Raw genomic sequence first — 26,386 nt, 5'->3', positions numbered from 1 at the left:
GCTAGAAATATACCCAGATTTACCCAAATGTAGCCAAACTTAAACCACACAACAAAGAACTTTGGAGAGTCAGAATTTGAATCCAGAATCAAAATGTTTTGAAAAGCTAGATTGAGCTGACCACAGTTTTCCCATCTATGGCTTACGCTAGGTTACAGCACAGTCTCTTGAAATATTTAAGACTTTGGTAAAAGTGTCAAAATTTTATAAGAGCATCTTAAGGTAAGTCTTTCCATACTATTAACTTTTTCTGTCTCTTCCACCTTCCCCCGCCTGTTGTAAAGGAACAAAAATATAATTAATTAGCTGGTTCAGAGCACAAGACATTCTATACAAAATACATAAAAATCCTGAATTGTGCATAGCCCCATTCACAGGAAATAAAACAAACTTTATAGCCAAGGAGAAAAAATGCAGTTTCCAGGAAGCTAAACGTCTGGAACAACATTGAAGGAACACTGTCCACAGTAGCAAAGCAAATGGCATAATAGAATAAAGGACTCATTGCCTGGAATATTGAGCATCATGTTGTGAACAAATGCGAGAGAGTGTAAAGAATATATATATGTATATATATATAACTGGGGAATTGGAACTCATTGGGCAGCATTGCCAACTAGGAACAGGCACCAGGATGACGGGAGGCTAGTGCTGGCCCTAACTTGACTTATGTTGCTTTAAGTAAATTATTTAAGGTCTGTGTGCCTCCCTTTCCCCATCTGTAAAACAGGGATGCTAACACTTCACCAGATGTTAACTGTGGAGAAGCCATCATATCTCCATAGTTAAGCACTAAAATGTCTGATAAAGAGGCAACACTTTGTTATGCTGCCCCAGTAGCAGACTGGGAGTAGATTGCAACTCCAAAAAAACTCTCTCCTACTACGTGTATGTACAGCGGCTACCAGAATACATCCCTGATCTCAGCTGTAGCCTCTAATGGTATGTCTACACTACCATGAAAGACCTGAGACACTGAGTCTCACAACCCAGTAGGGTTGCCAACCTTCTAATTGCAGAAAACCAAACATCCTTATCCTGCCCTTTGCCCCGCTCCTTTCCTGAGGCCCCCATCCCTGCCCCGCCCCTTCTCTGAGGCCCCGCCCCTCTCATTCCATCCCCCCTCCCTCCATTGCTTGCTCTCCCTCACCCTCAGTCACTTTCACCAGGCTGGGGCAGAGGGTTGGGATGCGGAAGGGGGTGAGGGCTCTGGCTGGGGGTGCAGTCTCTGGGGTGGGGCCAGAAATGAGGGGTTCAGAGTGTGTGTGTGTGGGGGGGGGGTCTGGGCTATGGCAGGGGGTTGGGGTGTGGGAGGAGGTATGGGCTCCAGGAGGGAGTTTGGCTGCAGGAGGGTGTTCTGACCTGGGACAGGGAGTTAGGGCAAGGGAGGGGGTTTGGGGTGTAGACTCTGAGCAGTGCTGACCTCATGCGGTTCCTGGGAAGTGGATGGCATGTCCCTCTGGCTTCTAGGTGGAGGCACAGTGAGAGGGCTCCATGTGCTGCCCCCACCTGCAGACGCCACCCCCGCAGCTCCCATTGGATGGGAGTGTGCCTGGATTCCTGGCACTAAGCTCTCACCTAGCAGCATTCATGAGTAATGGTTTCTACTGTCTCTGGTGAATATGAGACTCTGTCTCACCCTGGTCACAACTTCACTCCACAGACACTATAGAAATTGTGCAATAAGGGTAAAGATTGTTTGTGCAGGAGAAAGAGACTACTTTTGTATCAGTCTGAGACTGTGGAACGAACTCCCACAGGGTCTGAGGACTATCACAGACCTCACCACCATCCCCTCCAAGTGAAATATGCACCTCTTTGACCTGCCTTCTCTAACATAAAAAGAGCAGCAAATCGTGGCAGGGTAGTTGCCCCTTAAGGGCACTACTGCCTATTGGTTAGTTCACCCCACTCCTGTTATGGCTCTTAAGAACTGAAAGGTCCAGTTACAGATGCAAGATTGGGCAGTGGGCAGACCTGATGGGTCTGTATAGGAACAGTGAGACACTGCTCCCCTCCACTAGTCTTGGGGCTAAACTTTGGGTAAGTGTGGATAACCCCTAACTTTCCCTGCTAGGGTTACAGCAACGTCTTCATTGGCTGACTATGCGGAATAACACTTTAGTGTCAATGGAGAGGAAGGTGATGAAGCCTTTTTCTCCAATTTCTCCACATCTTTCCTGAAGTGAAAGATTTGGAGAAAGGCCAGAGGACCAGAACAAAAATGTTTAAAGGTCTATTAAACATGACCCAGGACAAAAGACTGAAAACAGTTGGGTTTGTTTACTCTGGAGAAGAGAAGACTAAGAGGGGATATAGCTGTGTTCAAGTACATAGAAGGTTGTTATGAAGAGGAGGGTGATACAATGAAGAACCACTGATGGGAACAAAAGGCTGCAGAACTGCACCAAGTGGCTAACAAGCAAGATCTGAAGGCCTTCTATGAAGGTCTCTGTGCTGTGTTTGGCCTGAAATTCAATGATACAGCTCCTGTCCTCACAGCAGATGGTAACCAGCTGCTCACAGACAAAGGCAATATTCTCTCTTGCTGGGCAGAGCACTTTGATAGTCTCCTGAACTGTCAATCCACTATGTCCAATGAAGCCATCAACTCACTCTTGCAGCGTCCTGTCCTGGAGGAGCTATCTGTGGATCCTGCTTTGGACGAGGCTTCTGAGGCTATCAAGCATCTGGCCACAGACAAGTCTCCAGTATGCAAATATGGAGATGCCCACCTGTTCAGGAAAGTCAACAGCCTTTTGAAGACTAATGGGAAAAGGGAACCATGCCCCAGGAGTATAATGGTGCTTTTATAGTCCATCTATATGAAAGGAAGAGAAGCACATCTAGCTGTGACATTGCAGAATCTCACAGCTATCTGTATCAGGGAAGATCCTTGTATGGCTTGTCCTCAACAGGCTTATCTCTCACCTACTTGATTTGGTGTATCCAGAGTCTCAGTGTGTTTTTTGTGCTGGCCGTGGTACCATAGACCATTTTTGCAGGCCGAAAAGTACCAGGGAAGGATCATTAAGAGAACAAGGATTTGTACATGGTGTGTGTTGATATGACCAAGGCCTTCAACACAGTGAATCACAAGGGTCTATGAAAACTCCTTCATGAATGTGGCTCCTTGGAGAAGCTGATTGCTATCATCTGCTCATTTCTCAGTAGCATGATGGCCAGGGTGTGGTGACTCCTGGCAAGCTTTCCCTGTTACCAATGGCACCAAATAAGGATGTGTAGTGGCTTCAGCTGTCTTTGCCATTGTCTTTTCAGCCCTGCTCTTTTTGCATTCCAGGGCTTTGACAAAGGTGTACACATCTGGTTTTGATTGGGTGTCTAGTCAGGCTACAGTGACTCAGGGCCCACACCAAGATAATCAAACAACTATTAAGAGAGCTCCTGTTTGCTGATGACTGCACCCTCCATTGCGCGCGCGCGCACACACACACACACACACACACACACACACTTGCGGATATTCAGCTTATCATGGATCACTTTGCCGATGCCTCAAAATGCTTTAGCTTCACAAACAGCTTGAAAAAGATGGAGGTCATGTACCAGCCAGCACCAGGCCACCAGCATCACGAGCACCATAAGCCCATCATCACAACTGACAATACACCCCTCAACTTGGTCAGGAAATTTTGCTGCCTGGATAGCGTACTTTCTAGGGTGATCAGATTCTTCATCGCCTGGCCAAGGCCAGCTTGGTATTGACAGGTTCACCCACAGGCTCTGGAGGGAGCGTGTAGTCTGCTTCAGAACGAAGACAAAACTCTATTGCACTGTTGTACTCACTACTCTCCAGCTGCAAGTCACAGATGCTGTACTGACACTGCATGAAATAGCTGGAGAGCTTCACTGCCTAAGATTCATCTGCAATGTCAAGTGGCAGGACAAGATCCCTGGCATTGAGATGCATGCTTATCAGGGTTCAGCTTTGCTGGGTTGGACATGTGTCCTCATAGAGGTTTCCTATATGCCAGTGGTCCTCCCTCTCCGTGCACCACAGTCTGAGGACCTCTGCTATATACTGAAGCAATTCTCTACAGCCAGCTGAGCGCAGGAACTCACTCTAAGGGTCGACCCATCCTCAGCTATAAAGACACCTTGAAGGCCAAGCTCAAAGCATGCGAGAGGGACATTAAAGCATGGGAACTCTCCACTGGACAGACTGAGATGGAGAAGTGTGTGCCATGAGGCCATGTCCACTTTTGAGGAATGGCAAATAAGGTCTCGGTGGGAAAAGAAAGCACAGCATAATGCCAACATCTCCAACCTTCCCCCAACAATGACTACACTTGCAAGATATGTAATGAAATGTGCAAATCTGAGATCAGACTCACTTCCCATGGGAGAAGCTGTAAAAATAAAATAAACCCTGAACTCAAGTCAATAGTAGCTGAACACTCCTCCGCTGAAGTGATGGGACAGTCCATCGCAGGCAAGGACCCTGGAAACAGGGAGCGTTCCCAGGAGTAAGTAGGGTTTGGAAGGAAATGCTGGTACTACTGTATTTCTTTAAGGGCTCAGGACCAGGAGCCTGGCAGACAGGATGGAGCAAGGCTCTCTTTTCTCCCAGCTCACCCTCAATTGGCTGGGAGAAAAGGGGAATAAAATGCTGCCTCCCTCATAACAGGGCAGATGCCTGTAGATGCGAAAGGGAGTAAAGGGCTCCTGCAGGGTCCTCAGTTAACATAAGAACGGCCCAGAGGGAATGAACAGAACAGGTAGTCATCAAATGATCCATCCCCTGTCGCCAATTTTCAAGCTTCTGGTAAACAGAGGCTAAGAACACCATCCCAGCCCATCCTGGCTAATAGCCACTGATGGAGCGATCCTCCATGAATTTATCTAGTTCTTTTTTGAACCCTGTTATAGTCTTGGCCTTCACAACATCCTCTGACAAGGAGTTCCACAGGTTGACTGTGCAGTGTTTGAAAAAATACTTCCTTTTGTTTGTTTTAAACCTGCAAACAAGGAACAGGAAAGTAGTGACAGGAGAAGGCTGCCAAACCTCTGAGCCTAAGGACTAAGTGGGGCCAGCTGAGGATCACAAATTGCAGCCCAGCTCCAGGAGGAGGGCTGGGGCACCTGCCATAAGGATAAGACACAGATTGAGAAGATAACCCTGAGGGGGCTCGTAACAGAGCTTAGAAGGCAGACTTCAGAGGAATCACTTTTGAAGAAGCACTTTTTTTTATATGGGACTTTTAGTTATGGATCCTTTTGTACGAGGTTTTGTAATAAACAAGCTCCAAGAAGGGTATTATTAAGTTAAGCATCAAGAATGCCTGAAGTGGAATTATTGTCTTCCTGAGAAGGGAAACTGAGGCAGGGAGTACACACAGTGTCAGACTAACTTAGCAAGGGGTGCAACAGGGCTGGCACAACCTTTGACACATGTACATTTAGAGAAACAAAATCCCCAAACAAAACCCTACCCAAACTCGCACCTGCACACGTATTTCTTTCCCTGCAGAGAGGATGAGAGAGAGAGAGAATGAACCACATGTGAAAAAATGTCAGTCACGTCACTTAAAGTACTATTGGATAGTGCTCAGATACTACCAGGATGCGGTGGCATAAGGACCCATATAGAATAAAATGGTAGCATGCTCTGTAACAATGATCAATATTCCATGTAAAAGTTAAAATTAAAAAAAACTTGACCTCAGCTTCTCAGCTTGTCACCACAGCGGCACCATCGCTCAGTTGCCGCTCTGCAAAATTCTGCTCTCACGCCCCCAAGATCAGATAACACAGGCAATGACAAAACTGAAATTAGACCAAACAGATCTTTAGCGCAGCTTTTACTGCTTATGTCCACAAATGAGTCTTTAATAAACCTCGGCTGAGATAAGGTTCCAAGGTTGCCTCTTTAGGAAACTTCAAGGGATTCGAACTCACAATATCCCCCTTTTTTTAAATGAGTGCATGTTAAGTGAGTGGGTGTCTGTAATGAAAGTGAAATATATTGTAAAATAAACGTTTCCTAGGAAAAATAAATTAAAATGGTTGGCCATACAATAAATGGCTATAGCATAGTTACCATGGTATCTTGTGAGAGCCTCTCTCTGGTCATTCTAATTTCACATCAATAGCTATAACCTTATCAAAACATTTCAGTGCCTCAGGTGATCTGGCTATTTCAGACACAAACTGAGAGCCCTGGCCTTTTGGTCAATACGTCGATTTCAACCAATAATTTCTGATGTGTGGAAAGGATCAATATTTAACGCCATCAGAAGTACAGGATTTCACACTTTTTAACAGCTTATGCCTCAGTCCTCTAGCATCACAGATTTAAATTGTTTGGGCTAATCTTATATACCCCAACAGCAACCAAGCTTTTCACTTAGGGGAATGGGGGGAGCTGCATCTGAATATCTGTCAGAGACCCAGATTGTCTTAGTCCTGGCATGAGCACGGGAAGGAAAAAGGAGCTATTTGTTATGCTGATCCTCATGTCAGGGCTAAAATAAGTAGCAGGCCCCACACTCCAGAGACTGCTGCTCTGTGCACCATGTGATTAGAAGTTCCCTCAAAGTAGGTAGGAAGGAGACACGGCTGGCATGCCTTTGTCTCCCCTTTAGTAGCTCATGGAGCTGGTTAGGTGAAGGAGGGGAGCATGCTTTCCCATCCTAAGGCAACATCTACACTGCACATGCCTTACAGCAGTATTTTGAGTATATACATTGCATGCCTCATCCCCCTTCCCCGGGTGGATATAAATAGCAGTGTAGATGGTGAGATATTGCTTGGGTGAGGCATGCCTGACCCCTGTGGGTCTGTACCCTCCATGGTTCTCTACATGCCCAAGCAATGCCTCCCCCAGCTACACTACAGTTTTTAGCAGCATAGCGTCCTGCTGATTCCCCGCTGCTAGAGCCTTTGTCTGCCACAAGAAGCTGCTGGAGCCTTCCCTGCTGCCTCCCCCTGCGAGCACCTTTCACTGAGACGTGTAGCTTCATAGTGTAGTGTGGACGCAGCCTGCTTTTCACTGAGGCGTGTAGCTACGCATACCCTATGCGCTGCCACCAGTGGTTTGGAATGTATCCATACCTATGTGATGGTTTGGCCCACGCACTCCCCTGTATGTTGGCAAGCACCATCCTGGAGGTACAATCCCTGGAGTTTCCTTGTGAATGGGATAACGCCACTTAATGATGCAATTTGGTGACATCAATATAGATTCTTCCTAATGATGGTTCATATAAGCAATATACATTCGTTATCTAATCTCGCAACAAAGAGTCTACAATGCAACTGTATTCTGAGACCCACACAATGTAGAAGTAAGTAAGATTGCATGAGAATAAAGTTATAATACATTTATAAGCCTAAGGTGCAGTGGTAGGAACTACAAATGGTGGACTACACACGACTGCATGTTGGGAGAATTTCCTCGTTTCCTGCCAGGAAGACCCGCTGCCCTCCCAGCAGGAAGTTTAAGCACTGAAGCTGGGAGCAGGAGGTGTGCAGAGAGGTGGCTGCAGGACTGGAATCCTGTTCTGTGTTTTGTTACAGAATAAAACTAAAACTTTGTTCCTGGTGGTGTGTCTGGTTTGTGGTGAATACACACTGGCACACAACGCAGAGCCCCGTCCCCCAGAGTTGTGTAAAAAGTCACAAGGCCCTATCTTGAGCAAATCCTACAGGGATGGTGAACAGGAGTGTGTGTGTGTGCATGTGTGTAGGGGGGGTTACACATTGATGATAATATTTGTACAGATGTAGCACCTTACATGCAAAGATTTCAACATGCTTTACAAAAACTAAGATTCACAACACCCCTAGGGCCTATGTAAGTGCAATCGCTATATTACAGATGAGGGGAAATGGGGTGTAGATGGGGGGAAAAGAGGATAAGTGGTCTTGCCTAAGGTCACAGACCAAGTGAGTGATAGAGCTGGAAACAGAAGCTAGGAGTCCTAATTCCCAATCCGCTGTTCCCACCACTAAACAGCATAAAAAGAATAATTATATGAGGAAACCTCTTACAGCTGGGAACTCTCATACCAGACAGTTAGTTTGACTGCAGCATCATATTGTGGGCTGATACAGCAGTGGTGCAGAGAGCGCACTAGCCTTTCGGCATTAGGAAGGTGTCTGATTTAGCTCTAGCCTAAAAAAACAAAAGGAAAACACACAGTTGGCAGTTTCTGCTCAAGAGCCTCGAGACTGGCATAGCAGGAGCGTTCAGGTCAGAGTGCAGGTGGCTAGGTAGAGTCAAGGGGGGCTCTTTGTGGAACACTTGCCTCCACACTGCTCTGTCTGGTGTTATGCTAGTGGACGTGGGAAATATGTAACCCACTGGTCATTGTGTGTTACATTCCATGTCCCCATCTGACACTGATCCATGGAGGATATGGCTTTGTTTCAGCTTGAGACCCATGCCCCATGAAATGGCTATGGGTAGGTAATTGCATATTAGTCTATTATGGGGTTTCTTGGACTTTTCTCTGAGATATTTGGGGCTAGGCATTGTTCGTAGATAGCATACTGCACTAGAATGGCCCTGGTCTGATTCCATATGATAATTCCTGCATTCTGTTCTCCTTAGAAAAGAGACAACTAAGGGGGGATATCATCAAGATGTATAAAATCATGACTGGTGGGGAGAAAGTAAATAAGGAAGTGTTATTTACTTCTCATAACACAAGAAGTAGGGGTCACCAAATGAAATTAATAGGCAGCAGGTTAAAAAAAAAAGCAAAAGGAAATATTTTTTCACACAACGCACAGTCAACCTGTGGAACTCCTTGCCAGAGGATATTGTGAAGGCCACGACTATAACAGGGTTCAAAAAAGAACTAAATTAAGTTCATGGAGAATAGGTCCATCAATGTGTATTAGCCAGGATGGGCAGGGATGGTGTCCCTAGCCTCTGCCGGAGGCTGGGGGTGGGTGACGGGTGATGGATCACTTGATGATTACCTGTTCTGTTCATTCCCTCTGGGGCCCCTGGCATTGGCCACTGTCAGAGGACAGGGTGCTGGGCTGGATGGACCCTTGGTCTGGCCCAGTATGGCCATTCTTATGTTCTAAATAAAAGCAACTGAGTGATTTCAGAGACAGAGGGAATCTGTCCTTGCTCCTCTGCATGTTTCCGTAACATCTTCATTCGTATGCAAACTGGTCTGTCTCTTTCCTTTTAATACTTCTTCCATCGATATGCAACAGTCATTATAAAGAATCTGGTATTGGATTCCCAGTTCTCATCTTGTCACAGGGTTTCTAGACCTAGAAACTCCATGTACTATAATTCTGAATCTTGATTAGACTGATATTATTGGGAAGTGAATTTATGGCTTTCAAGAGTAATAGGATCAATATCCATAGAGTAATGGGTTAGGTAACCATGCCAACGCAATTTACCTGCAAGACTTGAGGGCAGGTTACTTTTTAAAACACTGAACATAGAAGTAATTAACTTGATCCTGACAAGACATACAAACAAATAAGGATGCACTTCAAGTCATCTGGAAATTCTTTAGATGAAGAAATAAGGCTAATGCTGAAAACAAAATGAATTCAGTAGGTGGTGTGCGAAACAAAGTTCCCCAGCTTGAGAAAACATCAGAAGAGTTTCTTTTTCTTCTGGGCAAATATTTGTCTCATATTGCGGTCTCCTTTCTTTCAATAGGTACCTGAAATTTCTAGGTGTTGTTTGCCACGCATCAGCACCCATGTGTAGTGGTGTCGCTCAGGGTATCCTGTCACTGGAATAATGGTGTGCTAGAGATTGAAGGATGGGGCTATTTCTTCTTCTGTAGTTTTCTAGAGAGGGAGATCCAGTGTCTGCCAGGAGAATTATCTCAACCGCACTTTTCACCACCCACAATTTCCACTGAAAATCAGGCCACAACTGTGAATGTCATAGCAACAATGAAGCTCGAATTCAGCCTGTGTATAAGCAGAGTCAGTGGAGATACATGTACTTACACTGCGTCTGTACCTTTACAAAGATGCATGCTGTGATAGGCTTATGTGAGTGTATGGTATGCATCTTTTGCTAGAGATGTGAAAATGTATCCGCTGAATGTCCTGTAAAATGCAAGTATCCTGTGGGGAAGTATTCTTTCTATCCACACTAAGGTGAGTAACAAATAATCACCTGCTTATTACATTGTTAGCACTGAGAAATGCTGATTTGAAAGGTTGGAGAGTTGCTCTGTAAAGACAGGCACAGCACATTGAACAATTATTGTTGTTACTTACAATTCACAATACAGCAAAGGTCCATATCACTTTACACATATGGGCCAAATTCAGATGTGGTGTAAGCCAACACAACGTAACGTACTAGGAGTGGCTTTTGGCCAAAGTCCTGGCCACAAGGAACTTAGAAATTGACTCAGACCTATGCAATACTCTGGATAACAGCTAGGTAGTGATAGGTGCAGCTGTCAGTGAGAAAGATCATGAAAAGAGGAGCTTAAGGTAAGTGAATAATTAGTTTAGAAGAAGAAAGGTGCATAAGATACATAAGATGAAGAAGGCCGTTTCAAACACAGCAGACAGTGTGAAAGGAGGCACAGAGGCAAGAGTAGGTGAAGGACACAAAGGAACAGTTAGTAGGCAGCCTTGGGAGGAGTGTTGTGGGAGATGGAGACACTCTGGTGAAATGACAAAGCAGTTGTGATGAAATGATGGAGCTTCATGTAAATCCTCTATGATTCCACCTGTGTTCCCACCCTTATCTACCCATTTGTCACCACCTTATATATTCACCTTCAGGTTTCTTCTGTTTCCCCTCCTCCCCCAGCTCACTCACAAGTGATGTTTCCATTCCCCTAACCTCTGTCTACTGGCTCTGTCCCTAAATTGTGAGCATCTTATGGCAGAGATCGTCCCTTCTTGAATGTCTGCATAGCACCTAGCATGTTATGGGAACTATCATAAAATAATAATGGGGGTGCTGCACATGACACAATAACTATATAAATTACACATAGCCCATGTGGATGCAAACTTAGAACTCTGGTCCTTCAGTTCCAAAACATAGGATACTAACACTTAACATAAAGGAAGAACATCAGTAGCAAGTTACTTACCCTTTCTGTGGGCCGTCCTCAAGAAGGAAACATCAAAGAAACCTACAAATCTTGACAGACAGTGATGTAGAGAGAGACATGTTAGTGAAACAAGGGATGGTATCTTGGCAGGAAAACATTTTTTTGTCAAATGCATTTTATTCTCCAGTTGTGTATAAATTATTCTGTGTAATGCTTTTGGCTCCAAACTCATGCTGTAAACAAAATGCTAACAGCTGGCAAATCTGTCGTGCCCTGCTTCTGGTTTGCAGTATTGAATTTTATTTAAGAATAGCATCAGCTCGAAGCTGGCAAAGTGAATCAGAGTTATCATGTTTTATCTAGTGGGCCCATAAAATCACAACCTGGATCAGATCACTGGAGCCATGCGCGCTGGCTAATGAAATCACATTTCTTTACAATGGCCATATGGGCAGAGTTAGAAGATACAACTCTGTGTTAAGGAGGCAAAGAGGTAAATTATGAACACATTCTACTTGTCATACTTTGAATAGACATCCCCCCCAAAAGGGAGTGTTTTCCACATTTAAGACTCAACCTTGAAGTCCACGTAAAACAAAATTCCCATAAAAGTAAAAGAGATTTTTGCCTGAATAACGGCTCCAGAATCAAAGTCCATTGCAAGCTGGGGCAGCCTCTGATCCAGATGATCTCAAGTCTGGGCAATTTTTTTTGGCCAAAACTTTTTTTCTCTGAAAAATGAAAATTTGGGTTGACTAAAATATTTAGCCACAAATTGTTTTGGTCAAAAATATTTTTTGAAAATAAAACCCAAAATGTTTCATTTTGACATTTTAAAAATGTTTTGATGTTTTTCATTCAAAACCACTTTGTTTCAACTATTACTTTAATTTTCTTTAAAAATGTTAAACTCTAAAACAAAATGTTTCATTTTGGGTGGAACAAAAATTATTTTTTCCCCTGCTCTTTCAGTTCACAGAAGAATTCAACCACTTTTAGTTTTGGGTTGACCCAATTTTCCCCCCCCCCTTTTTTTTTTTTTTTTTGGCCAGTGAACTGAATGCTGGAGTCCTTACTTTTTATCTCAGTCCTAATTCAGGCAGACATAAATCGGACTGAGCGGGGTTTGGATTTAAGGGCTTGAGTCAGTGTCCTTTGAAATCAATGGAAAGACTCCCACTGATTTCAGTGGGACTGGATCAAGTCCCTAGACCAGTATTTTATACATGTTAAGGTTACTCCTTCTCATTCGTGACTCCTAAAGAGAAATAATACTCTCCTTTCCCCCTTTAAATGGCTTTTTGCTGATCTTCACAGCATGTGGAGTAGGCTTAGCCAGTCAGGGAACCTGAACACCATATAACGAAACCAGGTAATGAAAACTATGCAAAGCAGCTTGCAAATCAAAGATGCACTACAAATAAGAAATTGTTTCTGCCAATCAGTGAGTGAAAAGCAACAGGCAAAACATTTCTCAGGACATACAGAGCATTTTCACAGAAGCGCCGCTGGACTTGAAAAGCACGTTTTAAAATGTAACAAATAGCAGAGCTCTGGAGTTAATTACTTGCAATCTGGAGCTTTGGAACACTGGACCAAGATCAAACACATTAAACTTGGATCACTGAATGCACAGAGGGGGCTTTTTAGTTCAAAGGACTTGATCGCACAATTTGTTATATGACGGCTGACAGCTGAACTCATATGGAACCCCATTGATTTGTTTTATTTTTTTACTTCAGTGTAGTGCTGTCTGGATACAGCATTGCAGGATCACACACATTGCAGGATCAGGGCCTAAGCATCCTCTGTTCTGATGTTACTGTTTCCTGATCTTTCTCTATTATGTTTACCCCTTTTTGTGGCTTTCTTAATCAACTCTAATTCATTCTCTGAGCCATTTTTCCTTGTTTTGTAGTTTTTTCTCTCTGCGTTTTAGGAAACTGCTGTCCTCTGAGCCCTTTCTTCTATACTCTTCCCAGCTCTCTCATTTATATAACTGCTCATGCTTGGCTTTGTAATTGCCCAATCATGTACACTATCTTTTTTTGAGCAGGCTTGAGGTAGAATATAAATAGATATTTCTTTAGAGTAATTTGATTTTACAAATGTAGTGTGGGTATCTGTAACATTGTTCTTCTAAATCCTCAGCTGTACCCAATATAAAACAGAAGTGTGTGTTAATCCCTTCAGTTCTTAATCCACACATTTATAAATGGTAACTTCATATTCAGACATATTTCTGCAAACATAGGCACTGATGTAGTGCATCAGATTAGTGGGCCATCTAATCCCGTATCCTGTCTGCACCAGTGGCCAATAGTAGATGCATCAGAAGAAGGTGCAATAAAACCTTGCAGTAACCAGTTTTGGAACAACCTGACCACAGGAAAAAAATTCTTCCTAACCTCTATTAGTTAGGAGTTGGTTTGCGCCCTGAAGCAAGAGAGTTTATATTCCTTTCAAAATGCCTTTTTTCCTCTTTAAAAAATAGCCTTACTGTTCTAGCTCTGCAGCTTCTTCTTATCCATATAAATGTCCCTGGTATCCTTACAGCAGTCTTGGTTAAAATTAAGAACATTTTTGGTATTATTTGGACTTGCCAGTGATTGTACAAGCATTTTTATTTATTTATTTATTTGTATTTGTATTTATTTATACAAGTTTGGAACACATTAAAATAAATATTGTAAATAACTCATGACTAATAATAATTAATAGGCATTATTAATACTCCTACACTAAAATATTTTATATCAATTTACTATTTACCATCCTAAAGGCTCACAAGACATGTAGATTACAGCTATTGCTAACCTACCTACATTACATATCAGGAGTAGGCAGTACTCTGGTCTCCAATGATTACTCTTCAGTAGAAACCACAAAGCAGTGATGCCTTACTGCTCCTCTTCCTCAAAGATCCTCCTTTGTAGGGTCCCACGGGACTCAACACTATTCTCTCTTCTCTTTGGTATCTATATGAAACCATTTAAAAATACAGTGAGACATCATGGGATTCACTACCAACAATATGCCAATGATGAATGAATTGCAGATCTCATTCTCCACTGATGCGCCAACCACCATTACTAAAATGTCCCCATGCCTACAAGAGATTGGCTCCCGGAGGAATAGCAGCTGGCTGTAACTGTACCGAAGCAAGACCAAAATGATGCTACCCAAGAGAATCAATGTTTGCAGGTTACCCAAGAGAATCAATGTTTGCAGGCTTAGAGGGTCTAGAAGAGCAAACGATTAATTATGCTTTTCAAAATTTGCTCCCTAAGAACCATATTTTGACATGAACTACTTATAATGCTTGGCGTAAGAGCCCCCCTGCCCAACCCAACCCTGTAGATTTCCTAAACAGACTACTAGACCTTGGCTCCAGAAGCATAGAAGTAATTCAGTCTAGATGTCCACTTACTCCTGCCTTAGAACGCATGGGTTGCCTGGGACTGAGCAGATAATGGGCGGAGCCATAGCTCCAAGCCCCAACTTGCTTCATAGAGTAGCTAAACCAGCATATTGAGAGGGTTAGTAATTTACTGCTGGCCTGTACATCAGAAGCAAAGTGGAAGCTGGGGAGGAATTTTGACTAAGGGGGTCATCTAAGGGTTTCAGGGGCTAGGCCTAGGATGGCACAAGCTATGTGTCACCCTTTATTCAGGACTGTGCCTAAAGTCACAATCAAATCCACTGTGCGTGTGTATGCAGGCTAATGGGGAGAGAGGCAGTTATCAATGTCCTCTGGTTCTGTGTTGTTTTTTCTTCAGCTGTGTAGTTTATTTAGCTGGGCATTTTATGCCTGGGGGATTTTTATTTGTTGTTAGTACCATTTGTGAGAGCTGTTGTTTTTTAAGTCTGTCTAAGAGCAGCTGGCATCTTTGTGGAGCTATTGCTGCATGGATGGTTTGCTGTGTATCTCACACACTTCCAAAGCTGTGCAGTGTGATACTATCTTTATTTTTTTAAATCACCATTCCTTTGCTGCAGTTTTTTGCAATTAATCATTGGCTGTTTGCTGGTATGTTGCTCTTCTTTAAGTTTTGGTATCCATAGAGTTGCTGCTCTCGCCCTGGAAATATTTAACAGGTGGTTTAAATGTTGCGCTGAACTCTTTTCTATGGAACATTTGTTTTCTGTATCCTTGTCTCACTTTCCACTTCTCAGTGGTGCCTGTTGCTAGTAGTGTCTAAAGGACACTGAAGGATATATCTCCAACTGAACTTGGTGAGAGGCAGGACAGCTTGGGCACTTGGGATTGCTTTCAATTCTGAGGTGATGAAAGTTAATAGTTCTGGACTGTTAATATTAATGGTTACATCTTTATCTGCTTTCCTGATTGACTTTTCCCTCTGCATTTCAGCACTGGAATTTAGACTGTCTTAAGCTGACTTTCAAGAACAGTAAAAGATTGAAAAGGTTAAAATAAATTATGGTTTCCATGATTTTTATCATCTTTTATGGTTCCCTGTTTATTTTCCCCCATTTATATTCCAGCCTCTTTTTTTTTTATTGTCTGAGGGTATGTCTACACTACGAAATTAGGTCGAATTTATAGAAGTCAGTTTTGTAGAAAGCGTTTTTATACAGTTGATTGTGTGTGTCCTCACACAAATGCTCTAAGTGCATGTAGTTGGTGGAGTGTGTCCACAGTACCAAGGCAACAGTCGACTTTCAGAGCGTTGCACTGTGGGTGGCTATCCCACAGTTCCTGCAGTCTCCACCGCCCATTTGTATTCTGGGTAGAAATCCCAGTGCCTGATGGGGCTAAAACATTGTTGCGGGTGGTTCTGGGTATATATCGTCAGGCACCCGTTCCCTCCCTCCCTCCGTGAAAGCAAGGGCAGACAATCGTTTTGCGCCTTTTTTCTTGAGTTACCTGTGCAGATGCCATACCACGGCAAGCATGGAGCCTGCTCAGCTAACCGTCACCATATGTTTCCTGGGTGCTGGCAGACGTGGTACTACATTGCCTCACAGCAGCAGTTTATTGCCTTTTGGCAGCAGACAGTGCAGTATGACTGGTAGCTGTCATCAACGTAGTCCTGGGTGCTCTTTTAACCGGGCGCCTGGGCAAACATGGGAGTGACTCAGCCAGGTCATTTCCCTTGTTTCGTCTCGTGGCGATTTAGTCCTGCACTGTCTTTTAATCTGCAGCTAGCAGAAGATGATGGCCAGTAGTCATACTGCACCGTCTTTTGCCAAGCATCCAGGTGTTGACGATGGCTAGCAGTTGTACTGCACAGTCTGCTGCCAGCAAGATGTATAAAGATAGATGAAGTGGCTCAAAACAAGAAATAAACCAGATTTGTTTTGTATTCATTTTCTCCTTCCTCCTTCCTTCCCTCTGTGAAATCAATGGCCTGCTAAACCCAGTTTTGAGTTCTATCCTTGAGGTTTTGAGTTCTATCCTTGAGGGGGCATTCAGTTTTTCGCAAAGCCACCCCCCTTTGTTGATTTTAATTCCCTGTAAGCCAACCCTGTAAGCCATGTCGTTAGTCGCCCCTCCCTCCGTCAGGGCAACGGCAGACAATCGTTCCGCGCCTTTTTTCTGTGCAGACGCCATACCACGGCAAGCTTGGAGCCCGCTCAGATCACTTTGGCAATTAGGAGCACATTAAACACCACATGCATTATCCAGCAGTATATGCAGCACCAGAACCTGGCAAAGCGAAACCGGGCGAGTAGGTGACGTCAGCGTGGTGATGTGAATGATGAGGACATGGACACAGACTTCTCTCAAAGCACGGGCCCTGGCAATGCAGGCATCATGGTGCTAATGGGGCAGGTTCATGCGGTGAACGCCGATTCTGGGCACAGGAAACAAGCACAGACTGGTGGGACTGCATAGTGTTGCAGGTCTGGGATGATTCCCAGGGGCTGTGAAACTTTCACATGCATAAGGGCACTTTCATGGAACTTTGTGACTTGCTTTCCCCTGCCCTGAGGTGCAATAATACCAAGATGAGAGCAACCCTCAAAGTTGAGAAGCGAGTGGCAATAGCTCTGTGGAAGCTTGCAATGCCAGACAGCTACCGGTCAGTCGGGAATCAATTTGGAGTGGGCAAATCTACTGTGGGGGCTGCTGTGATGCAAGTAGCCAACACAATCAAAGATCTGCTTATATCAAGGGTAGTGACCCTGGGAAATGTGCAGGTCATAGTGGATGCCTTTGCTGCAATGGGATTCCCTAACTGTGGTGGGGCCATAGACGGAACCCATATCCCTATCTTGGCACCGAAGCACTAAGCCGGCGAGTACATAAACCGCAAGGGGTACTTTTCAATAGTGCTGCAAGCACTGGTGGATCACAAGGGACGTTTCACCAACATCAACGTGGGATGGCCGGGAAAGCTACATGACGCTCGCATCTTCAGGAACTCTGGTCTGTTTCAAAAGCTGCAGGAAGGGACTTTATTCCCGGACCAGAAAATAACTGTTGGGGATGTTGAAATGCCTATAGTTATCCTTGGGGACCCAGCCTACCCCTTAATGCCATGGTTCATGAAGCCATACATAGGCAGCCTGGACAGTAGTCAGGAGCTGTTCAACTACAGGCTGAGCAAGTGCAGAATGGTGGTAGAATGTGCATTTGGATGTTTAAAAGCGCACTGGCGCAGTTTACTGACTCGGTTAGACCTCAGCAAAACCAGTATTCCCACTGTTATTACTGCTTGCTGTATGCTCCACAATATCTGTGAGAGTAAGGGGGAGATGTTTATGGTGGGATGGGAGGTTGAGGCAAATCTCCTGGCTGCTGGTTATGCACAGCCAGACACCAGGGCGGTTAGAAGAGCACAGGAGGGTGCGGTGCGCATAAGAGAAGCTTTGGAAACCAGTTTCATGACTGGACAGGCTACGTTGTGAAAGTTCTGTTTGTTTCTCCTTGATGAAACCCCCCGCCCCTTGGTTCACTCTGCTTCCCTGTAAGCTAACCACCCTCCTCACTTCCCTTCGATCACCACTTGCAGAGGCAATAAAGTCATTGTTGCTTCACATTCATGCATTCTTTATTCATTCATCACACAAATAGGGGGATAACTACCAAGGTAGCCCAGGAGGGGTGGTGGAGGAGAGAAGCCCCAGGAGAGGTGCTGGAGGAGGGAAGGCAAGGCCACACAGCACTTTAAAAGTTTAAAACTTTAAAACTTATTGAATGCCAGCCTTCTGTTGCTTGGGCAATCCTCTGGGGTGGAGTGGCTGGGTGGAGTAGCCCCCCCCCCACCGCGTTCTTGGGCGTCTGGGTGAGGAGGCTATGGAACTTGGGGAGGAGGGCGGTTGGTTACACAGGGGCTGTAGCGGCGGTCTGTGCTCCTGCTGCCTTTCCTGCACATTGGTTTGAGCCTCCAGCAGCCTCAGCATTGAATCCTGCCTCCTCTCATCATGCTGCCGCCACCTTTCAGCTTCAGCCCTCTCTTCACCCACCACTTACTCTCTTCAGCCCGCCACCTCTCCTCCCGGTCATTTTGTGCTTTCCTGCACTCTTACATTGTCTGCCTCCACGCATTCGTCTGTGCTCTGTCAGTGTGCTCAGAGAACATTTTATCACAAGTGCCTTTTTTTCTCCTTCTAATCTTCGCTAGCCTCTGGGAAGGAGAAGATCCTGTGATCCTTGAAACACATGCAGCTGTTGGAGAGAAAAAAAGGGACAGTGGTATTTAAAAAGACACATTTTCTAGAGCAATGGGTACACTCTTTCACGGGAAACCTTGCTGTTAACATTACATACATAGCACATGTGCTTTCGTTACAAGGTCGCATTTTGCCTTCCCCCAGCACGTGGCTAGCCCCTCCCCGCTCCCCGTGGCTAACAGCGGGGAACATTTCTGTTCAGCCACAGGCAAACAGCCCAGCAGGAACGGGCACCTCTGAGTGTCCCCTTAAGAAAAGCACCCTATTTCAACCAGGTAACCATGAATGATATCACTCTCCTGAGGATAACACAGAGAGATAAAGAACGGATGTTGTTTGAACGCCAGCAAACATACACTGCAATGCTTTGTTCTACAATGATTCCCGGGTACGTGCTACTGGCCTGGAATGGTAAAGTGTCCTACCACGGTGGATGGAATAAGGCTACCCTCCCCAGAAACCTTTTGCAAAGGCTTTGGGAGTATATCCAGGAGAGCCACAAATGCCAGGGCAAATTAATCATTAAACATGCTTGCTTTTAAACCATGTATAGTATTTTAAAAGGTACACTCACCAGAGGTCCCTTCTCCGCCTGGCGGGTCCAGGAGGCAGCCTTGGGTGGGTTCGGGAGGGGTATTGGCTCCAGGTCCAGGGTGAGAAACAGTTCCTGGCTGTTGGGAAAAATGGTTTCTCTGCTTGCTTGCTGTGAGCTATCTACAACCTCATCATCATCATCTTCCTTGTCCCCAAAACCTGCTTCCGTGTTGCCTCCATCTCCATTGAAGGAGTTAAACAACACGGCTGAGGTAATGGTGGCTGAACCCCCTAAAAAGGCATGCAGCTCATCATAGAAGCGGCATGTTTGGGGCTCTGACCTGGAGCAGCTGTTCGCCTCTCTGGTTTTCTGGTAGGCGTGCCTCAGCTCCTTAAGTTTCATGCGGCACTGCTTCGGGTCCCTGTTATGGCCTCTGTCCTTCATGCCCTGGGAGATTTTGACTAATGTTTTGGCATTTCGAAAACTGGAATGGAGTTCTGTTAGCACGGATTCCTCTCCCCATACAGCGATCAGATCCCATACCTCCCATTCGGTCCATGCTGGAGCTCTTTTGTGATTCTGGGACTCCATCATGGTCACCTCTGCTGATGAGCTCTGCATGGTCATCTGCAGCTTGCCACACTGGCCAAACAGGAAATTGAAATTCAAAAGTTCACGGGCCTTTTCCTGTCTACCTGGCCAGTGCATCTGAGTTGAGAGTCCTGTCCAGAGCGGTCACAACGGAGCACTGTGGGATAGCTCCCGGAGGCCAATACTGTCTAATTGCGTCCACAGTACCCCAAATTCGACCCAGCAAGGCTGATTTCAGCGCTAATCCCCTTGTTGGGGGTGGAGTAAGGAAATCGATTTTAAGAGCCCTTTAAGTCGAAAAAAAGGGCTTCATCGTGTGGACGGGTGCAGGGTTAAATCGATTTAACACTGCTAAATTCGACCTCAACTCCTAGTGTAGACCAGGGCTGAGTTATATTAGTAGCCATTGGCCGTTGGCTGCTTTGGCTCACTGGGTCTGAACTGACATTCCAAGCTAAAAAACAGGGAGATAGAATTGAGGAAAGGAGAAGAAAAGAAATGGAAGTGAAGTATCAACATGAATATGACATATGAAAGAAGGGAGTGGCATGAGAGAGAAATATAGGCAAAAATGAAAAAATAGGAAAATATAGGTGAAGAATGGAAGAAGAGGTATCTTGGTGGATATGTAGCCAACTAGATGGCTCCTTCTCCATTTACAGTGACATCTGTGATAGCTTGGAGCTTGTCTCTTCACAGTTTGAACTAAGAAAAGAGCTAGTCAAGAATTTTCCACCAAAATTTTTTTTCTCTGTAAATGGCTTTTTGATGGTATGGAATTTTTCATATAAATTTCTGGGTTTGCAAAAAGAAAACCACCTCAAGACTGAAAACATTGTGGTTCTCATTTGTTAAAACTTGGTTTTCAGAGAGGATATTTTTTTCCTGACAAAAACCTGGAAAATTCAGCAATTTTTTTTTTAATTTTGTTTTCTTTTTGGAATTTTTTTGTGGTAAATAAAATCAATTTTTCCGCCAGCTGTACTAAGCAGGAATAGGTAGAAAGAGACAGGAGTAATTCTTTCTGAGTGAAATCCAGCTTTGGCCAAAGTAGTACATCTTACAACACTTCAGGAGTTTAATTTAATGTGAAAGGCTTGTTCAGCAGCCTTGTGTAAGCATAATTATATTGTATGGAACAAAATTGTATGTTTCCAAAGAAACATGGGCAGTGTCACATTTGTCTGGTTTTTTTCCAGCAGAAGCAGAAGAAAATTCCTGCAATTAAAGGCAAAATGTTCTGTAATTTTCCAGCGGGCCACTGCCTTGATGCTTTCACACATTCTGTTCTACCTCCTGTGCCTCTGGATGTTAGGGATTCCATCCTCCCACAGCTGGGTCTTTGCGGGGCTAGTGTGAGTGATTACATTTTCTATGCTCTCTCTCTCTCTCTCATTCATCTCTTTCTCTCTGTTTTGGGGCACTGTGAGAAGGAACTAGAAACATTATTTCTATATACTGCAGTGGGGTCTTTTGGCAGTCAGTATAGCTTCAAAATCAATTTCCCTGTAGGTTCATACTTACAAAGTGTTATTCACATGAGTAATATAAACAAACTGTGGTCATATGTAGTATCTATAAGCCCCCCTCTTCATCCACTAGAATTGAATCTGGGATTTTCAGCCACTGTAGCATGATCGAGCCCCTGCTCCTTTAGCAAAAGGAGAATTCCTTTAGGAATGAATCAAGAACAAGTTGTCGTAGCTGCTTGGGACAGCTAATAGAACTGAAAGATATGATTACATATGTGAGCTCAGTACAGTAGTTCAGTGTACTTAAGGACTACTCACGTGAGTTAGGTAGAGAATAAGGGTCATCTATCATACCAGGGCCTGAAAGAGAAAATTTCTGTATCTTAAAGAAGAGACTTAAGGATAATTGATTTAAACCAGGGGTAGGCAACCTATGGCACGCGTGCCGAAGGTGTCACACAAACTGATTTTCAGTGGCACTCACACTGCCCGGGTTCTGGCCATCATTCCAGGGGGCTCTGCATTTTAATTTAATTTTAAATGAAGCTTCTTAAACATTTTAAAAACCTTATTTAATTTCCATACAACAATAGTTTAGTTATATATTATAGACTTATAGAAAGAGACCTTCCAAAAACGTTAAAATGTATTACTGGCACGCGAAACCTTACATTAGAGTGAATAAATGAAGACTTGGTACACCATTTCTGAAAGGTTACTGATCCCTGATTTATACAGTGCTTTGAAATTGTAAAAGATACCGTAATGGCCAAGAAGTAGTGTTAATAACTGTTGCAATGTATTTGGAGATTTGGTTTCTGAAATTTTGAAATATCTTTGTACCAGATAGTTATGAGCTCTCCAGCAGTAATGAGATATAGCACTGTGGGGTTTATGTAAAAAAAAAGACAGGATTAAATACCACTGACACCGTTTTGTAAAAGCTTACAAATAATGTAGTGCATATTGAGGCTATCCAACTCCATTTTTCAGGAGAGACAATGTGACGTTACTGGGAACAGTGGAGTCAGACTCTTTCGCTATCCAGATGGATCTACTAGAGCCTGACTGCAGAAAATTACAACTTAGTGAAAAACAACTAAACAAACATCTAATCTTTCCTCTGCTTAATAAACTCACCAAGCCAAACCCTCCACACAAACCTTGACAACTCATTGGGGGTGGGAAAAAGATGGGCTCTAGCTTTCATTCTGCAGGGAGACCATGCAGCTGAAACAATACCTGTTTAAGAGTGGGAATAGTGACTTCTACCTATCTAGATACTTATCTGACCTCATCTCTCTAGTATCTGAGCACCTCGCCATCGCTAATGGATTTTATTTTCACAACAATCCTGTGAGGTAGGGAAGTGCTTGTCCCAATTTTTTTAAAGATGGGGAACTGAGGCACAAGGTTCATTAAGTGACTTGCCAAAGGCCAGACAAGAAGTCTCTGAATGAGCCAGCAACTATATGCAAAAAGAAAAGGAGTACTTGTGGCACCTTAGAGACTAACAAATTTATTTGAGCATAAGCTTTCGTGAGCAACAGCTCACTTCATCAGATGCATTCAGTGGAAAATACAGTGAGGAGATTTATATACACACAGAACATGAAAAAATGGGTGTTATCATACACACTGTAAGGAGAGTGATGAAGATGAGCTATTACCAGCAGGAGAGTGGGGGGGGGGGAGAAAACTTTTTGTAGTGATAATCAAGGTGGGCCATTTCCAGCAGTTAACAGGAACGTCTGAGGAACAGTGGGGGGTGGGGGGGGGGAAATGAACATGGGGAAATAGTTTTACTTTGTGTAATGACACATCCACTCCCAGTCTCTATTCAAGCCTATCTTCTCACTGTATTTTCCAGTGAATGCATCCGATGAAGTGAGCTGTAGCTCACGAAAGCTCATGCTCAAATAAATTTGTTAGTCTCTAAGGTGCCACAAGTACTCCTTTTCTTTATGAGAATACAGACTAACACGGCTGCTACTCTGAAATCTGTCAACTATATGCAGGTACAAGTACATGCTAGACCATCTGTCCTAGCCACAGTCCTTCTGCATCCCTTAGACAAATTGGGATCACTGGATTAACATGTATGCAGATTCACTTAGACCAGCTTTGCTAGAATTCACAGTAAGAATCCTATGAAGTATTCATGTTAGTGTTTATATAGCTAATTGAATCATCACTTTTTTCCAGTATTGCAATAAATAGATTCCTTGTTATGAAAATGGAACAACTAAGTGATACTGTCATTGGAAAGGAATGTTGGAACTGAGTAATGATTCCCGCTGAAAGGTAAATACCAAGGCATTTGGAGAAAATAAACTTGTGAGAAAGCAGGGAAATGGGTTACTGCATTTTGTAAGTGGCAAGGAAACCTTCAGCTGGGCCCAGATTTCAATTCCAGGAACATTATTGCCAATCTACTTGTTAGGGGGCTTATTCCTTCACCCACTTACTTCCCTGGTCCTTCTCACATGAACAGAGAACAACAATACCTGAAGTCCAAAGGTGCAAACAATTCGATGTTTAGTGGGGTGAACTTCCAGCAAGCATGATTCCAGTTTCCTTCCTTCGTGTCCCCCTTCCCAGCTCTGACACCACAGAGCCTTACACCTTGCGTCCCTGTTCCCATTCCTGCCCTTAGCCAAACATGATTCCAATTTCCCCACCCCCATTCCCTGTTCCCATTTCCCCTTTAGCTAAACATGATTCCCATTTCCCCACCCCCATTCCCTGTTCCCATTTCCCCTCCTCACACGCACCCACACACCCACTTCCTGATTGACTGCAGACTATATAGTAAAACTTGAGTTCTGCTTTGCTATACCTTAACCAATCATTTTCCTGAAATTTAACTAACCAATCCTAACATATTGTAACATGATTATGTAACCAATTATATCCCACCACCTTAATTAGTTTACACCCAGCAAAATTAATTATACAGCAGACAGGAACAATCACAGAACCAGACAGAGATTATACAGACAAACAATAGCAAAGTGGGAACTATAATGACAAAACAATACAGAAGTGAGGATTTCACATCTCAGCTATTGAAAAGTGAGTTCTTGCCAGACAGGATGCTATCCAACTAAGTTTCCTTTTACATTTTCTAGGCACTTCCCTTTCTCTGGAGGCAATAGGCATTATCAGGACAGGATTGTATTCCTAATAGCCCAATAGCACCTTATTTCAATATGACTAGTTTGGAATGTGAGGATGTGATCGGTCACTTCCCAGCTTATGGCTGCCTCTGTTGCTTAGCCAAAGGCCTTAGCCTAAGAACAGGGCCTCAGACTGTCACAGTCAGAGAAGGCCCTTACACCGGCAGACAGTGATTTTGATTCTTTCTTTTATATCTCTATAACTAGCCAAGTGATAAGAATACACCTAAATTCTTAGAGTATAGGCCTTTACAGACAGGCCTGAATATCTGTATTCTAACACTACTGATTGAGTGAAAATAACATACAATAGAACAGTTCTAAAAAACTAACAGAAGAATGAGGTTGCAGCAGGAGTGAAAGCTGCGACCTGTTCCACTGCTTTTAGAGTCTGATCCAAAGTGTGTTTAAACCATATAACAACACAAATTGACTTCAGTGGACTTTGGGTAAAGGCTCCTAGTGGAAAACTCTATTGCAACTGCCTTAGATGGGACCTGGTAGGTTGGGGCAAATGTCCAGCAGTGCATGAGCACATGTAAGGCCCATAAGCTTTGGCATGCAGCTCAGTTGGTTAGTATCATCTGGATGTACATGAATCAGCATTATTGAGCATGCACCCATTGCATTTGAGAGCTTAGACTCCTGTATTTCAGGAATAAAGAAAACAGCTTGCTCATAAAAGTGCACATTACTATGCTGATCTATGTTGGCTGAATTCATCCATTTGTACAGTGCTAGCAGCCTTTCTAATCCCATTGATGTGGTGTTTGGGGAAGATAGTTACAGTGACTGAAGCCCTTTGTTTTGCTATTGCCATTCCTGAGGTACAGGGTGAATGGGAGAACTGGAAAGAGATATTTGCTGTTTTGCATACACTAGGGAAGATATTTTTATGTTGGCATATGTGGTTTTGGCTATAAAGACAATGGAGCATATAATATGGAGTCTCCATTTCATTGAATCAGACCTTGAAGTTAGTGCAAGGAGTTGTCTGGAACGTGACTGTGATGCAGCGAATACTTTAACTGACTGAGCAGAACTGACAAATATTGCACCACAGGAATGGACGGATGCTCATGGCATGGTTACGTCAATGCTTGGCAAACTATATAGCAAGGAAATAAACCTCGTAATGGCAAAATGTCAAACTTGGGCTAAATCTACACTCGGAGCTAGGGTGTGATTTCCAGCTCACATAGACAAACATGTTAACTCTCATCTGAGCTAACCAGCGAAAAAAAGCAGTGTAGCTGTTTAGCACAAGCTAGCTGCCTCAAACTCAACCCTCCTTCTCCCCCGCCCCGAGTCCCATGGATACATCCTCAGGGTGGTTAGCATGTGCCAGTGCTGCCCAAACTATCACAGCTACGCTACTGTTTATAGCATTCTAGATGAGAGCTAGCATAAGTATATGTAGGCAAGCTGGGAATCACACCCCCTCGCTCATAGTGTAGACACAGCCTTGGAGTCTTAAAAGGCCTTGAGTGCATAGGAAGAGGTAAGGCTACTTTCATTGGTTATCTCTCCTCACAATTTCCATAATTAGATCAGATGCATAATCTTAAGGCTAGGATGGGCCATTATGATCAGCTGTTCTGATCTACATAACACAGGCCGAAGAATCTCATCCAACAATTCCTGCATCAAGTCCCTCACTTCTGTTTGAGCTATAGCATATTTTCCAGAAAGAGTCAGGAGCCAGGGCTGCTTGCAGTTACAGTGGTTTTTCTCATCAATTTCCATCTCAATAGTTTCCGGAGGGCTGATTGGACTGAACAGTCTCTTCTTAAAATAGATGGAGATCCTTACTACAATAAAGTATTATCTTCAAGGCCCTTTAGCCCTACAGATGTCTCCATTAGCAGCACCTCTGAGGTTACAACTGTTATAGCATTTTCTATTTTTACAATCTCTTTATTAATTTTTAAACAACTC

The 26,386-nt window shown here is 43.8% G+C and overlaps 1 long non-coding RNA gene across 1 annotated transcript in view; it reads right to left on the bottom strand.

The window, feature by feature from the left end:
* Positions 1 to 18,234: 18,234 nt before the first annotated feature.
* LOC142071989 (uncharacterized) overlaps positions 18,235 to 26,386 on the bottom strand; it is a 57,506-nt gene continuing 49,354 nt past the window's right edge. The window contains exons 2-3 of the long non-coding RNA XR_012668273.1: positions 19,246 to 19,342; positions 18,235 to 18,666 (exon numbers count right to left, since the gene is read on the bottom strand). This is a non-coding gene — a long non-coding RNA (uncharacterized LOC142071989). The remainder of the gene's footprint in view (positions 18,667 to 19,245; positions 19,343 to 26,386) is intronic.

This window comes from Caretta caretta, chromosome 5, assembly GCF_965140235.1.
Source record: "Caretta caretta isolate rCarCar2 chromosome 5, rCarCar1.hap1, whole genome shotgun sequence".
Taxonomy (NCBI): domain Eukaryota; kingdom Metazoa; phylum Chordata; order Testudines; family Cheloniidae; genus Caretta; species Caretta caretta.
Note: the sequence above shows the minus strand (reverse complement) of the source record. Positions and strands in the feature narration are given on the sequence as shown.